Here is a 16,571-nt window from a genome sequence, read left to right as displayed (position 1 = left end):
CTATAATTCCTGTATCTGGGAGGTTTGGACAGGGAGGTTGCAACAGGTTGAGGACAGTCTGGGCTACAAAACAGCCCTTGACACAGAGTGAGAGCCATTCTCAAAAAGAAGGAAAGATAGTTCAAGTCAATCTTCCTGCCCTACAAACATCTGGGTACCCACCCAAATTCCATCTTCAAGATCCCTCAATGAGTCTTCCATCAATCTTTAAATTATGACACAGAATGGGAATCATGAAGAAATGTCTTTAGAAATCTGCCTAGAACCATTGAACTGACAAAAAATATGAACAGTGCTGGGCAAAATAAGCATCTGATTTGACTTTCTTCTCTAACAGTTTCCCCTGTGGGATAAACAAATGCCAGGTTCCATCTCCATCTTTCTAGCCTATATCCATCACATAGAGGCCAAGCAGCCAGGTAGAACTCTGGGAATACTTGTTTGTGATAAATATTCATAGTTGTTGAATAGTTGGCTTGTCACATTCTTTTTGGCTTTATTTTTTTAATTATTTTAATAAAAAGTCACATATTCTTACGTTTACTCTTAAATTAAGGTCCAGCTTGATATAGCATCTTTGAAGAATACCGCTTAAAGCACAGACTTTATTATTAGTCACTTCCTCATCTTCAGATGCCCACATTGAACTGCTATATCCTGACTTTTCATCTTTACTCAAATAGAACTCTTTTATGCAGTTGTTCTGAGGTAGAATGTATCTATTACTTAACTACCGAGGAAGAGAAGAATTTACCAAAACCACACTTCATCACCCTCTCCACTTCCTTACCCCCCCATCGTATGTTGGTGACCTTGTCAGACTGTATTTTTTCAGGGTAACTGCATTAAGCTATCCCATCCCTCATCAGACACAGAAAAACTTTCTTCCACATTGAGACGTGGAATATTTGTTCCTCCCCTGATTCTCACAGGCATTTGGAAACAGCAGAATTGACGCCACTTGACTTCTAAGGATCGGCAATAAAAGACAAAACAGCTTTCTCATGATTCTCTCGGGACGCTCACTCCTGGAATGCAGCCATCGCGCTCTGAGGAAACCCAGAGCACAAGGAGAGGTCATGTGTCGATGTTCCAGCCAACAGATCCAGCTGAGGTCCGAGCTGACAGCCAGGATCAACTGCCAGACATCTGAGGAAGTCTCAGTGATGACTCCAGTGCCAGCCATTGTCTGTCTATAACCACAGGAGAGACCCGGAGCGAATAGCTAGCTGAGCCCAGCCATTTCTCAGAAGCAGGGGCCAGAGAACAATGTTGTTGTTTAACGTTGCTACGTTGATGGCCAGCAATAGGTATAAAGAAACAGTTAGAGCTGCGTTTTGTCCGTTTTGTTATATTTTATTATTTCAGCAGCCTCTCTAAATTTAATTTATGTTTGTAAGAAAATTAAAGTCCATTTGAATCTTTTAGCATTTTTAAGTTCCTAAATAAAGGATATTTTGGAAAATACTATTCAGAACGCCCGGAAGGAGCATCAAAATTCTGCCTCCCTGTTTGATTGATATCATGATCAAGCACTTAAGAGCCTTATATATATTTATTAGTTTGATGAACTTTTATATTGCTTTGGTGTTAGTCATAGTAACTCAGTTTTTCCCAATTTTGATAAATTCATTCCTCCAAACTGACATAAGGAGAAGCAAAGTTGTTAGAAAAATGCTTACATTTTCTCTATAATCATTTTTTCAAAGCCTGTTTAGACAACATACACCATACTGGGGGTGTGTGACGAGCAACAAAAATACATTGAATGCCGTGTTCTATTACTCTCTACCCATTTATTCTGAAAATTTTAACATATTGAACATTTTGACATGAGCTGAATTTAGTGTATTGTGAGCCTATAAAATAAAACTTCATGACAGATTAGGAAACATGATTAAATCTCTATCATCTTGCAGCCCAAGCTATATTCCACAGGAAGGTCCTATAGACCCTTCTGTCATGTGACTATGATAAAAAGAAATGTTTTTAGTCGGCTGCCATTGTTCTGGTATCTAATGAAATTCCCTTTTTTACGTATTTACTTATTTATGTGTGTGTTTCTATCTTTGTGTGTGTGTGTGTGTGTGTGTGTGTGTGTGTGCATGTGCTACAGTGTGCTGTTGAGATCAAACGACAACTTGAAGGAATTGGTTTTCTCTCCCTTTGTGGACACTGAGGATGAACTCGGGTCATGAGCCTTGGTGGTAAGCGCCTAACCCTCCAAGCCATCTTGCCGGCCTGTGACCTCTCCTTACAGCGCTTCTTTCTTTTTCATCTTTCTTAAGTTAACTCTTTTCATTGAGAAAGCTAAAGGGGAAAATCTTCTTTGTTATGAAATGTAAAAGTTTTTATCTTATGCTAATTTTCTTGATAGTAGTTTGGTACAGAGTTATACAAGCTTTAAAAGAAATTACAATAATTGTAGGTCCTCCACTTTCATCATTGGTCTCAATGTCTTTCTATTAGTACATAATAATAGTATGAAGTAGTAGGTTTCATTGTGACATTTTATACGTGTATGTAAGATACCTTACCATCACACATCTCTCTTTCCCCCGTCTCACCCACCTTCCTATTCTCTGATACCCCCCTCCTGTTTCTATGTCTCTGTGTGTGTGAGGCTTACTTTTGCTGTGCTTGCTTGTGGCTTGGGTTTTTGTTGTTTGTTTGTTTGTTTGTTTGTTTGTTTTGGTTTTGTTTCGATTTGATTTGTTTTATGTTCCACATATGAGAGGAAATTCTTGATAGTTACTTTCCTGCCTAATTTGACTTAGCCTGGCGATCTATAGTTCCATTCATTTCCTTGCAAAATGGTGTGGTTGTGTCCTAACGGCTCAGAGACCATCCCTGTCACGTTTCCTTTATCCTTTCATTACTTGGGCTACCAGGCTACCTAGCAGTTGTGAATACCACTGAAGCTGGCTGTACAGTGTCCCTACTGTGTGTTGCCATCAACCCCTCCAGATGATGCCGAGTGCTTTGCCGAGATCAAATGATAGTTCTGCTCTTAGATTATTGAATAGCTGTGGTAGTTGTAGTTTATTTTCTTGATAATATTGCTCTGACTGGATGAGATATAATATTGGCATTGTTGTGGTTCATGGTCCCCTGATGGCTGAGGATGTTTCGATGTAAGCAAGTTCCACTTTTTTACTAAAAAGCACTCGGGTCCACATGACTCTTGATGAAAGAAGGACACCTCACACCGTTATCACAGCATTCGAAAGCAATCAGTGACCGCAGGCCAACTCTGTCGCCCACTGGGAACTGGGCACACCGGAGTTACTCAGGAGGGGGTAGGTATACTCGCTGTCCTGCATGTGTGTCAAAGGCAGTGTGCTTCAGAACGCAGATCCCAGGAAGAACAATGCAAGCTGATAATACCAGTGCAGAAGCCACTTAGCATAAAAGCCCTTGGTTGGTAGTGATTGGGTGTGCGTTACAGTGAGCTGGTGGCTGCCCCTCACCCAGCCGGCTACCGCTGCACTTTCTCTATTAGCAAGTGGGAAACAGAAACAAAACCAAACAAACCTGTCTTGCAAAACCATCCCTGAGTATTTTCCTAATCTCTGCAACGGATTCCCCGCTGCCCTGCTTCAGCTGCGTTGTGGACACAGATGTCCTGTTGTCCATCTGTTTGGCAACCGCCGGTATCTCACTGCAGTGTGGGGACATTTTCTTTTATTGCTTATTTGGTTTCCATAACCTCTTCCCTCTTCCCTCCCATCAGATGTCTGAGGTCACCACCGAGACCTGCCGACTTTTCCCTAATACTGTAATATTTGTCTTGAGTGCTGCACTAAGAGGAAGTTCTTTGTTTCTTGGTCACGCATCATTAGCTACCTTTTCACCCTAATCCATGTATTTCATTTGCAGGATTTGTCTCAACTTTTGGAGATAATTATTTCTTACTATTTGTGTATTTATAGGTAATTAGGAGAGGGTTTAGTTATGGTCTGCTGTTAACTTATTGATACAAAATCCCAATATTTCTTCTTGAATAAAACCAGTATTTCTTATAATCTCCCCAAGGGAGGATCTGGAGAGATTTTTAACTGTCACAGTTGTGAGGAATGCTGTAAGATCTCCTGGGTAAAGGTGGTGAATGTTAGAAAATATCCCATGTGTCAGAGAACAGACACCCACAAAAAAAGTCAGTTGGGCCAGGTTTGAGAAACCCCAGAATAAACCTATTAGAAATATGGAAAATTCCATTAATTCCGTGTATCACACTTATGTTAATAGATGTGTTTTCCATTATATTTTATATTGTTTTTTTCTACATAAATGTTGCTCTTACCTCTGAGGGCATATTTACACAAAGTATACCTGATTGATTTGTAGATATTTTTTCCCTGATTGTAGTAAATGAGTAAATTAGATAGTGGTCTGTTGTAGAGACCATTCCAACAGGTCAATACCATAATGGGTGTTGAAGCAATAAATAACCAAATCAAAGTAAAGTGGTTTACTGTATTTCACTGTATTTCATCAAACAAACCTTACCATTTGAAAATTTTCACATTTTTTCACTATATTATATAAAGGTCTTAATTCACTTCACTTCCTTCTCTACTCTCTTTTGAGCTCAAAGTAATTCTAGAAAAGCTCTCCAGACTAATATTAGGTTGGGAACTAGAGAAATATTGTTGCTGTCTTATGGAGAGGAGAAAAAGAGGGTATAAAGTCTCTTTAGACCCAGTTCTGACTAAAACATCTATTAATTAGTTAATTAATTCATTTCTTTGATTATCCCATTTTCCTCTTTATATTGATGTCACTGCTTACAGATTTTCCTCGTGGGCTTCATTAGAATAGGCTGCTTTCATTCCTGCAATATTTACAAAGATTCTTTTACTCTGCTTTCTCCGTTGCTCCTACACCATCTGCTTTTTAGATTTGAAAGTTTGTTTAAACTTTCTGGTCCACTGGAAGTTCGAGATTGTCAATACTGCTGTGTATTATTTCCCCCATTTTAAATGTGATCACAATCATTTAAATGAAATTATTGGCAGGAGGAGAATTAAACTCTCAAGTCTCAAGAACTTCCAAGGGTTAATTCCAGAACAGACGGTGGCTTTCATAGATACTTGGCTTGTTTTTAGGGTCAACTTGATGTGCTTGGTCATGTTTCCGGGCAGCAAATTCTGAGACAATAATTGTCCTAATTTGACTTACTGAGCAACATGAGTTATTACATAAGCTTATTACGATGCTGTGAGCTAGACATGATGGAGCTGATAGAGAAAGGAGATGCCAGGACTGGTTGCTGATATTTCTGAGGGGTCCGGGTCCAACTCTGGAACCTGTGGCTATGTTACTCCATATGCCTAAAAGATCTTACAGCTGTAATTAAACGTAAAACCAGGACAGAAAGAGGAATGATTCTGGGTTTGCCATGCAAGTAAAATACAATTATAATAAACCTTATAAATTAAAGAGGAGGGGAAATATGAGGAGCTATAGTTCTGGTTTTGAACATGAGTGAGGAGGTCAAAAGTCAAAGAATGTATATATTCCCAAGAAGCTAGATTTGAACAGAACAAGAGTAGCAGAACCACCAATGCAGATTTTACGTCAAAATAACTTATTTGGAGCTGAACTTCCAGGACTGTAGGCTAATCATTTTGAGTGGTTTGAAGTCTATAATATAACTGCAAATGTTATAAAGTAATAGTCAACTGATCACCTCAGCAGGGGTACAAACTCAAACAAGACCCATCTCTAGGCTAGTATGACTCTGACTGGATCTCACAGGGAAATCTCAAGAAGTGAGTTCTTCCTCTGGTTGCCTCTACCTACTGAGACAGACACAAACACACCTGCCGTGTTGGTTGTTAGTTTGGGTTATTTCTATCTATCCTTTACCTGTGGTGTGGAATAGAAAGTTGAAAAGCAAACAACATTGAAGGAATTATAGAAAAGGCATTAGCTTTATTTGACCTTCCCTTTAGGACTTAGCTGTAGGTTCAGAACTCTAGGCAAGTTGAGACTCTCTAAGGCCTAGGCCAAGTTGAGCCTAGGTCTCCAATAACCAACTGAAAGTAGTGTCTACTTCTCTAGTACATTTCTGTTTCTTACAACATAAACTCAGCTTCGGTGAATATTATTTGGTCTTTTTGGAGGTAGTGGCAAATGAGAAGAATCTCTAAGGACTAATTAAAAGGGCAGGCAGTCTGTCAGAAGGCATTGTAAGTGAATAAAAAGTATTATCCAGGCGTACAAGCTATTTTCCTGTACTGAGACTGGGAGTACAAAATAGTTTAAAAGGGCCAGGCACGGTGGCATATGCCTTTCATTCCAGCACTCAGGAGGTAGAGCAGGAGCATCTCTGTGAATTCTAGGCCAGCTTGGTCTACAGAACAAGTTCCAGAATGGCCAGGGCTACACATAGAAACCCTGTCTCAGAAAACAAACAAACAAACAAACAAACAAGGGTTTTTATTTAAAAATACAACTTTCCTGTAAGATGCAATTCACTGGGCAATATTATGTTCAATATCCAGAGCGTTTCAAATATTTCTTCCTTCCTGCCCTGATATCCTTGACAAAAAAGCTTGCCCTTTCGTACACAGCACTTCATTTCCTAAACAGACATTGACTTGTAGGTTCTGACAAACCATGGTTTACAGTATCTTTAAAACTAGCTGCTGTTGGGTAGCTAGCATAGTGCCAGTAGTCTATCCAATGTCAGAGAGAAGCGAGTTTGGGCTACACCACAAGTTCATGAAACCTAAAGAATAAATACAGTGTTGTAACCTTAAAAATAGGATGATAGTCACATGAGGACTGAGTTCATCTTCCTCCCCTGTGGCCTGGTAGAGAGCTGAGGTGTCTGGGTTGGCGAACTCTCCTATATTGAGGAATAGAGGATGGAGGGTGGGACTGGGAAGAGAGGAGGAAGGGGGCTATGACAGAGATGTAAACTGAATTAATTAATAAGAAACTAGTTTAGACGAGGAAAAAGTAGAATGATTTGTGCCAAGATGGCTCTCTACCGTTAACATCTTATTTGTTTGGAACTTGCCATGAAGACCAGATGACCTTGAACTTGTCATTCATCAGGCGTCCATCTGACTGCTACCTGTTGGGCTATAGGTGTTCAGCCACACCCTTTGGGATTAGTAAAGTCAGCATAAACAATGCCTCCTTATGATCTTGTATATCAAAAACCCACATCCCCTCATATTTAAAAGGAAGCACACTACAGTGCTTAAAGGCATGGTTTTGTCTGAAAAACAAACTTTGTTCAGATTTTATTTGTACATGTCAGGGACAAAAGAAGAAACTAATTGCTTCAATACACTCATATATTCTTGCCAAAGACGTTCTTTAAGTTACTGAATTTATGTTTGGAAGTTGGGTAAAACATTTACTTGAATTCAATATATATCATGGCTGTTCCACATATGACACTAAATCATATTTGCTAAGCAGATCAGTCATTTGTCCTCTTCTAACTGCTCTCCCCCCCACACACACACCCATTTTAGTCTATCAATTCTCATGAGAATTTTTCTATAAATATTACAGTGAAATAGTACCTGCGAACTTTCTTTATGAATCTGACAACTTTTTATTTAAAATATTTACTTTTAACTGTGTGTGCATGTTTTGGAGCATGGATTTGAGCATGTGAATGCAGTGCCCAAAGAGAATATCAGATCTTCCTGGAGCTAGGGTTACAGAAAGCTATGAGCAGCCAAATAGGGATGCTGGACTTGAATCTTCTGAAACAATAAAAAGTACTCTTAACCACTGAGCCATCTCTCCAGCCCCCAATTTTATAGTATTAGTCACATTAATTTTTTAAGAGGAGATAAAGGCTTTTTAAAATTGTAATGTATTTTTATTACTAAAATTAGCCTACGTAATTTCCTTTCATGGATACTGTTCTAATATTCGAGTGTGCCTTTGTGCTATCCTCATCTTTCCTGTAATTTCAAATTTTAGGCACGCTTCTTTCTAATAGCAAGTGGTGAGGAAACAGCTGTTTAAAAATCAAGCGGGGCAGTAAGGATCGCTTCAGTTGGGTTAAATGCTAGATGACTATCTGGGTCTCTTTTCGTTCCGTTTCTGTATGTGTTATTCCATCCTTCACACACGCTTCTCACCTTCATTTCCTACTGCATTTGTGAGAACTGGTCGCATTTTATCGCATTACAAATATCTCCCATGCTGGTAATAAAATGGATGTCAGGACGCAATAAACCAAGGCCAACTTTGCCCGTTTCTTGTTTCTGCAAATGTGACATGGCTGTGCTCATTCCTTTGTCTACTTCCTTTAACTCTGAAGATATAGAAGTAATTGAATAGTTACTTCAAGGACACAAAAGCGTAAAAAATTGTTAGGAAGCTCTTTATGGAAGAAAGAAGGCTGATTTCTTGTTTAGATGGTACATACTGTTGCTCAGGTCTGGCTTTCTGGTAGACTTCACCATGAATTCTGAGGAGAAAACTGATAAAACTAATGCTATCCACCCTCTCTGAAAACAATGAAAATCCTTTTAAATCACCAGCCTCTCGGCATGTGCATTCTGTGACAATACTGCCATTAATTCTATCTCAATTCTATTTGAACACAATACAATTGTTCTTCCTTTTTGAGGTACATCTTTTAGCAAGAGATATTTAGTGATAAATTTTCTTTTAGGTCTCTGCTTTATGTGCCTTGAAATATTTTTATATTATTGCCCAAAGTTTTAAAAGACAACTTTGGCTAAATTCAAAAATCTAAATGACATTTTTTTTTCCTTAATAAAAACTCAAAGAGAAAAATTATGTGTTGACTGATTTCTGATTTGAGTACCAAGCTTTGATTGGTGGGGCAATTATTAGCCTAAAACTCACCTTCAGTTCTCTGAAATAGACCCATGGCAGAACCTCCGTTGGTACGCACGAACTTTTAGTTCCTTCGTGAGTGGCACTCTTCATCTATCTCGCTGTTGTCTGGGGAAAATGTCTGCAGATCTAACTTCTAGCTCGTCTAACTCACTAACCAACAATCCTAATAAAGTTTCAATTTTTTTCTCTTTCTTGGATCTATCAGCCCATTTAAAATATTTTCCTACTTAAGTTTTTCCTCCTCAAAGAGCACAGAACAACCGCTTTTATTATCAAGTATGTTACTCAATAACCTGGATAGCCTGTCTGGGTTGTACTTACCTTCATTCTCTTGTTTAACCCTCATAGTACTTCCCGCACTCCAATAGGGCTATGACCTTGGCATGTTTTCAGTGGGTGTTCCTCAAGGCCTGGGATGGCACAGCAGTCCTCAGACAGGATTTCTGTATTCATTCTCCTGGGCCTTTTCAGATTCACTAGAGGATCTTGAAAATTCACAAGATTTCTGGTCACAAGTTCATATGAATATCCCAGAATGTTGTTTTCCTCTCACCATGCAGAGAGACACTATAAATTTCCTTGGTATCTGGTTCTGCTTAATTTCCAGATTTATGTAGTAGTCTCTGATACAATCCCTTTCACTGCATTGGTAAAAGGATTTGCTCCTGCCTATAAGGCTTGGTGGCTGAAAGCAAAACTTTAGGCCACAGTGTACACTCTGCCCAGTCTTACTCTGGCTTCCCTGGATGTATTCCTTGCATTTAACAATTCCTTTCATTTGTTTACAGCCCTTGCGATGTATTTCAGAGTATGTTTTATAGATCAGTGCCCCGTTTAGTCATCATCAGAGGAACTTCCTCCTGCAGCAGATGGGAACAGATACAGAGACCCACAGCCAGACACTGTACAGAGAGTGTAAGACCCTGGAAAACTCAGCCCTGAAGTCAGTGTCTCTGTTAAACCTCTCCTCTTCAGAGCTCAGGGAATCCTGCGGAAAAGGCTAGCGTGTAAGATCCGTAGGAGATGGAGGACACCGAGAAAACAAGGTTCTCTAAATCAAGTTATGAAAGCTCCTGTGAACTTTCAGAGACTAAGGCAGCATGCACAGGGCCTGCACTGGTCTGCATCAGGTCCTCTGCGTATATATTGACTTCCACTGTAGCGTTTTTCACAGGACTCCCAGGTGTCGTAATATAAGTCTCCAATTCTTGTGCCTTCTCTTGGCCTCTTCTCCTTCTGTCAGTGTGTCCTGTCCAACAGCAATGTGATAGCTTTTTGCTTTGTCTTACTGTATTTTAATGTATTATATTTTAGATGAATGAATGAATGAATACCTAGCCACTAGGATAAAGGTTAACAACAAACTGTCATATATACCTACTGGGTGAAGAAAAATCGTTTTTTGTTTTTTGTTTTTTGTTTTTTCCAATAAAGGGACTGAAAATGTCTACCTTGTGTTCAGGAGCAGTTGACCAACATACAACAGACTCTACAGGTTGGGGGGTGGGAAGGCTTTTGTTGTTTGGGGAGGGGGGTTTGTGTGCATGAGCTTTTATTTCATTACAGTTTAATGGCATTTTAGTTTCATTTGGGATGTTGTTCTCTTTTTGTCTTAGCTTGAGGGGTTCTGTGGTTGTATTGGGTTTGTGTTTGGGTTTTGTTTGTTTTTTTTTTTTTTGAGAAAGAACTTAAAATTTGGGTGGGTTAGGGCGGGGAGAGTATCTGGAAGAACTTGAAATATGATCCAAATATATTTAAATTAAAAATTTGTCTTAAATAAATATATATAAGAGTATGTTTTACGTATATTTATACATGTGTCTGAAAGTGGGTGTGTCTCACTGTGGTCAGGGTAAGGATTACTCTGTAACTTTAGCTACCTTACTGATCTTGAGGCTCATGTTTTAAAAATCGCTCTTCAGCTCTGGAATTTTTTTTTTTTTTTGCAGGAGAATAAATACAATCTTCAATTTAAGTTCTCTATTACTGCTTTTCCCTATTCATTAGTAGCCACGGTGTGCTGAAAAGACAAAATATTACTAAGAATTCCCTAAATCATCAGTTACCTTCTATTTCAGCCCTGGCAGAGTCATGAGGCACTTAATCTCTCCCTCTCTCTCTCTCACTCTCTCTTGCTCTGTGTGTCTCTCTCTCAACAATTATATAATTTCCAGAACTGAAGGTATAGTACATCTATCCAGTCCCTCCCATTGTGTATAAACATTGAATTTTCAGTAAAATTGAAAGTCAAGGGGCAAAATTTGACATAAGATTTTAGTTTTCTGAAATATTGTGATTTTTTCTTTTAATTTTCTTGTCTTCCAAATGTCGTTAACGAGTCTTGTAGTGGCCTGATCTTCTGAGCCCCCTTGCTCTTTTTGTAAGTCACCTCAGAGTAGCCTTGTGTCATACCTAAGTAAGAGAAAATATTGTCGTTGCTTATAACTTTTCATATTTTCTCCTCAGTTTTCATCTTCTCCGACTTGATAAAGCACAGATGTATACTTAGTAATATGTATGCTTTATCAGCAGAGGCATCTTCACTCTTCAAATTTTCCAGCCTTCCTCCCCTCAAACGGAGTGAATGAGAAAGCATAAGGAAACATGTAACTCAAGATGGAATTTGAATGATAGATTGAGCACTGGACTGAATGCTTATGAGGTGGCTGCCTGTGCTTGGGAATGAGGATTTTTTCTGCCCTGAGCAGAACTGCAGTGTAAGCTAATTATTCATTGCAAATGTCTTAAGAGATCACAGTTGCCTGACTGTGGAGTTGCCAGGAGACTCTGGCTCAGATTTGATGATGATGATGATACAGGGAATATGAAGTGATGCTCCTTTAGCTGAAAAATAATTCCATATTTTCAGTCTATTTTCTTTAGCTAGATGTAGGATATTTAGCTTTAGTTTCTTAAAAACGTGAGCGTTTATGATTTATGTCCTCTTATTTCCAAACTGGATGAAACCCTTTCACAAAGCAGAACACATGTAAAGTAGAAACATTTCCGAAGTGCACAGAAAAAAAAAAAAAAAAAAAATGCCAGCACACAAACTACTTACAAAAACGTAAATATATTAAAAACCAATTTTTGTTTCTGCTAACAGCTAGAATATTACTAAAATAATATTAAGCACTATGACAATTATTTGAGAACATCATGAGTAAAAATGATTTTGGGGGAGCTACAAAATCAATTAGAGTATTTCAATGTATGTATGCCTATATGTGATCATGTGTTTTTATGTGCACATGAGTGAAGGCTAGAGGCCAACTTTGAGTGTCCTTCCTAAGAAAGCCACACTGTTGTTTGAGACGGGGTCTTTCACTGGGACCCGAGTGTCACCAACAGGGTGGGCTGGCTGGCTGGCAACCCCCAGTGGTTCTCCATTTTCCCAGCGCTGAGGCTCTGCGTGCACACCGCAGCATCTAGCTGAATCTGGGGACTGAATTCAGGTCCTCCTAATTCCATGGCAGCACTTCATTGAGCCAGCTCCGCCGCCCCTAGGTATCTCCCTTCTTATTTCTCATTCTAGAGGAACAAGAACAAAATAAGATATTTTTCCACTCTAATTATCTCGTTATTTTAAATATTTCTTTAATGTTTGGACAGATTTTTTTAAAAACTTGTAAATCATAAATCAATGTTTTGAGTTAGCTATGAAAAGTACAAAAGAGCTTTATCAGTTGAAAGCAATTAATTACCCATGTAATTAAGAAACATTTTACATCTGATAAATATTTTATGTGTAGGATGCACTTATATTTTATATTTTTAAATAAAGAACTATGTCACACACACACACAAAAACAGAGACTGGCTTTACAAGTTTAATATATTTTAAATATAAACATACATTCAAGTAGCACATTTAAAAATAATATAATAGATTTCTATTTCTTAATCTCTAGTCTTAGCCTCAATGGTACACTATTAACTTATTAACTAAAAATATATTACTTAATGTATCCACCCAATATTGTCAATACCATATTTTCTATACTGTAAACTGTGTTTTAAAGCAACATTGTAAAATATCTGAATTACAAACAAGCCACAATGCTTTGAAATTACTAACAATAAACTTTTGCTTGAAAGCTACAGATGGTGCCTTCGTAAATGGTGCTTTATGAATGTTTTAAGTCAACTTGTTACAGATATCACCATGGAGCTTACAGAAGCAGTTAAGAAATGACTGACCTGAAGACCCACTCCTCAAAAAGTCAGTGTGTGCTGGAGAAAGACCTTAGTAGCCAGTAACCATTCCAACAGAGATAAAAATAAATTAACATCAGAGAGGAGAGCGTGTGTGTGTACACACGTGTACACACAAACCACTTTCACATCACTCCAGAACCTGACTTATCATACTTATTCATGCTTGGAGGGGGGTTTTGTAGAAAAACGCAAATATATCCATACTTATCGCCCTGCACAGTAAAGTCCAAGTGGGTCAAAGACCTCAACATAAAACCAGACACGCTAAATCTGTTACAAGAAATAGTTCAAAGAAATGCTTTGAACGCATTGGCACAGGAGACAACTTCAGAAATCCCTTTGTAAGATCAGGTTTTCATTGAGCTTACATGCAAAAATACAAAAACAGTTTTTAGCTGCTTTAAAATGGCGATTCTGCGCATAGAAGACCCAGAAATAAACCCACACACCTATGAATTCTCAATATTTGACAAAGAAGCCAAATCCATTCAATGGAAAAAAGACAGCATCTTCAACAAATGGTGCTGGACCAACTGGATGTCTACATGCAGAAAAATGAAAATAGATCCATATCTATCACCCTGCACAAAACTAAAGTCCAAGTGGATCAAGGACCTCAACATAAAACCAGATACTCTAAATCAGCTGGAAAAAAAAGTGGGAAACAGCCTAGAATTCATTGGCACAGGAGACAACTTCCTGAACAGAACACCAACAGCACAGGCTCTAAGAGCAACAATCAATAAATGGGACCTCATGAAACTGAAAAGCTTCTGTAAAGCAAAAGACACTGTCATCAAAACAAATAGACAGCCTACAGATTGGGAAAGAATCTTCACCAACCCTTTATCTGACAGAGGGCTAATATCCAGTATATATAAAGAACTAAAGAAGCAGAAAAGCAACAAACCAAGTAATCCACTTAAAAAATGGGGAACAGAGCTAAACAGAGAATTCTCGAAAGAGGAACGTCGAATGGCAGAGAAACACTTAAAGAAATGCTCATCCTCATTAGCCATTAGGGAAATGCAAATCAAAACGACCCTGAGATATCACCTTACACCCATCAGAATGGCCAAGATGAAAAACTCAAGCGATAGCACATGCTGGAGAGGTTGTGGAGAAAAGGGAACCCTCCTCCATTGCTGGTGGGAATGTAAACTGGTTCAACCACTCTGGAAGTCAATCTGGCGCTTTCTCAGACAACTAGGAGTAGTGCTACCTCAAGACCCAGCTATACCACTCCTAGGTATATACCCAAAATTTGCTCAAGTACACAACAAGGACATTTGTTCAACCATGTTCATAGCAGCTTTATTTGTAATAGCCAGAACTTGGAAACAACCCAGATGTCCGTCAACGGAGGAATGGATACAGAAACTGTGGTATTTTTACACAATGGAATACTACTCAGCAATCAAAAAGGAAGAAATCATGAAATTTGCAGGCAAGTGGTGGGATCTAGAAAAGATCATTCTGAGTGAAGTATCCCAGAAGGAGAAAGACAAACTTGGTATATACTCGCTTATATAGACCTACAAGACATGATAAACATAATGAAATCTACACACCTAAAGAAGATAATCAAGAAAGTGGACACAGGCGAAGGTGATTAATCCTCATTTAGAAAGACAAATGGGATGTGCATTGAACTTATGACAGGAGTCTATCACAAAAGGCATCTGAAAGACTCTACCTAGCAGTGTTTCAAAGCAGACACTAAGACTCATAACCAAACCCTCGGCAGAGTGCAGGGAATCATATGAAAGAAGGGAAGTTAGTATGATATGGAAAGGATAGGAGCTCCACAAGGACCAAATATATCTGGGCACAGGGTCTTTTCTGAGACTGACACTCAACCAAGGACCATCTATGGATATAACCTAGAACTTCTGCTTGGATGTGGCCTGTGGTAGCTCAGTAACCAAGTAGTTTTCCAAAGTAAGGGGAACACGGACTATTTCTAATAGGATCTCAAGGGCAGGCTGTTTGACCCCCACCCCAGGGGAGGAGCAGTCTGTTAGGCCACAGAGGAGGACTTTGCAGCCAGCCCTGAAGATACCTGATAAAACAGGGTCAGATGAAAGGGGAGGAGGTCCTCCCCTATCAGGGGACTTGGAAAGGGGCAGGGAGGAGACCAGGGAGGGAGTGTGGGGTTGGGGAGGGAATGAGGGAGCGGGATACAGCTGGGACACAGAGTTAACAAAATGTAACTAAAAAGAAAAATAAAATAAAAATAAAAAAATTAAAAAAAAAAATGGCGATTCTGTCAAGACCATCCTGTGATTTTTTTTTCTTCAGTTGAATGCAAGTGTTCTCAACCTAAATAAAATCCCCTGCATCCCATCCTCTAACAAGGCCCACTCTTAAAGGCCAGTGAAAATAAAAGGCTGCGTTGGCATCACCAGTTCCAGCACATTTGATGCATGAAGCGACTCTTGTCTGTAGTGGGGGAAAATGGGGTACATACAAATACTTCTTTACTTTGGACTTGGTCTTAAACAAGAAAAAAAATGAAACAACGCTTCAGCAGTAGTGCTATAGACAATGGCTGGGTCTGATTTATTCGAGGTTAGGTTGTACTGTCCGTTTGGAAGCACGTAGACATAGACTCAAGCCTGTTCCCACAGAATATCTGAAGCTTTCACCTTCTTAGAAAAAAAAATCTGCAAATCAGAAGCAAGATGCACCAGAAGCAGTGGAAGAGAGGGAACAAGATGGGAGTCTACTATGGAGGGCCCTCTGAAACACTCCAGCCGACAGGGGGTCAAAGCAGATGTAGAGAGTAACAGCTAAACTTTGGGCAGAGCATGGGGAGTCTTATGGAAGAAGGGGGAGCGGGATAGAAGGACCCAGAGGTGACAGGAACTCCTTGAACAAAGCTAAAATCTCTGAGCCCAGAGACTGATGCACCAACCAAGGACAATAAGTGGAGAGGACCTAGACCCTCTGCTCAGATGTAGCCCATAAGCAGCTTAGTCTCCATGTGAGTAAGGGGAGCAGGGGCTGCCTCTGTCATGAACTCAGTTGCCTGCTCTTTGATCATTCGCCCCTGGTGATGTGACCTTGTCAGGCCACAGAGGAAGAGGATCCAGACAGTCCTAAAGAGTCTTGATATGCTATGGGCAGATGGCAAGGGAGGAGAATTCCTAATTTCAGTGGACTAGGGGAAGGAGATAGGAGGAAGAGGGAGCGTGGGACTGGGAGGAGTTGAGGGAGGAGGCTACAATTGGGATAGACAGTGAATAAATTGTAAAAAAAAAAAAAAAAAAAAAAAAAAAAATTAAAAATTAAAAATGACAAAGAAGAATCATGCTCCCAGAGTTCCAATTCCATTATCGAGAACAGTTAAAATAATTATGCAGTCTTTCAGCTTCTGTGTCCTAATTACTGTTTACTTATTCCAGTCTAGTTCAGTATTTTACTTCAGCCAAAGAACAAATGGTTAAAAAAAAATTTTAGTCAATCTATTTTTAAAATGTTTGATTGTTAGTTTCTAAAACTTT

This window comes from Psammomys obesus, unplaced genomic scaffold (genome assembly GCF_907164565.1).
Source record: "Psammomys obesus unplaced genomic scaffold, mPsaObe1.curated_primary_1811, whole genome shotgun sequence".
NCBI lineage: Eukaryota > Metazoa > Chordata > Mammalia > Rodentia > Muridae > Psammomys > Psammomys obesus.
Note: the sequence above shows the minus strand (reverse complement) of the source record.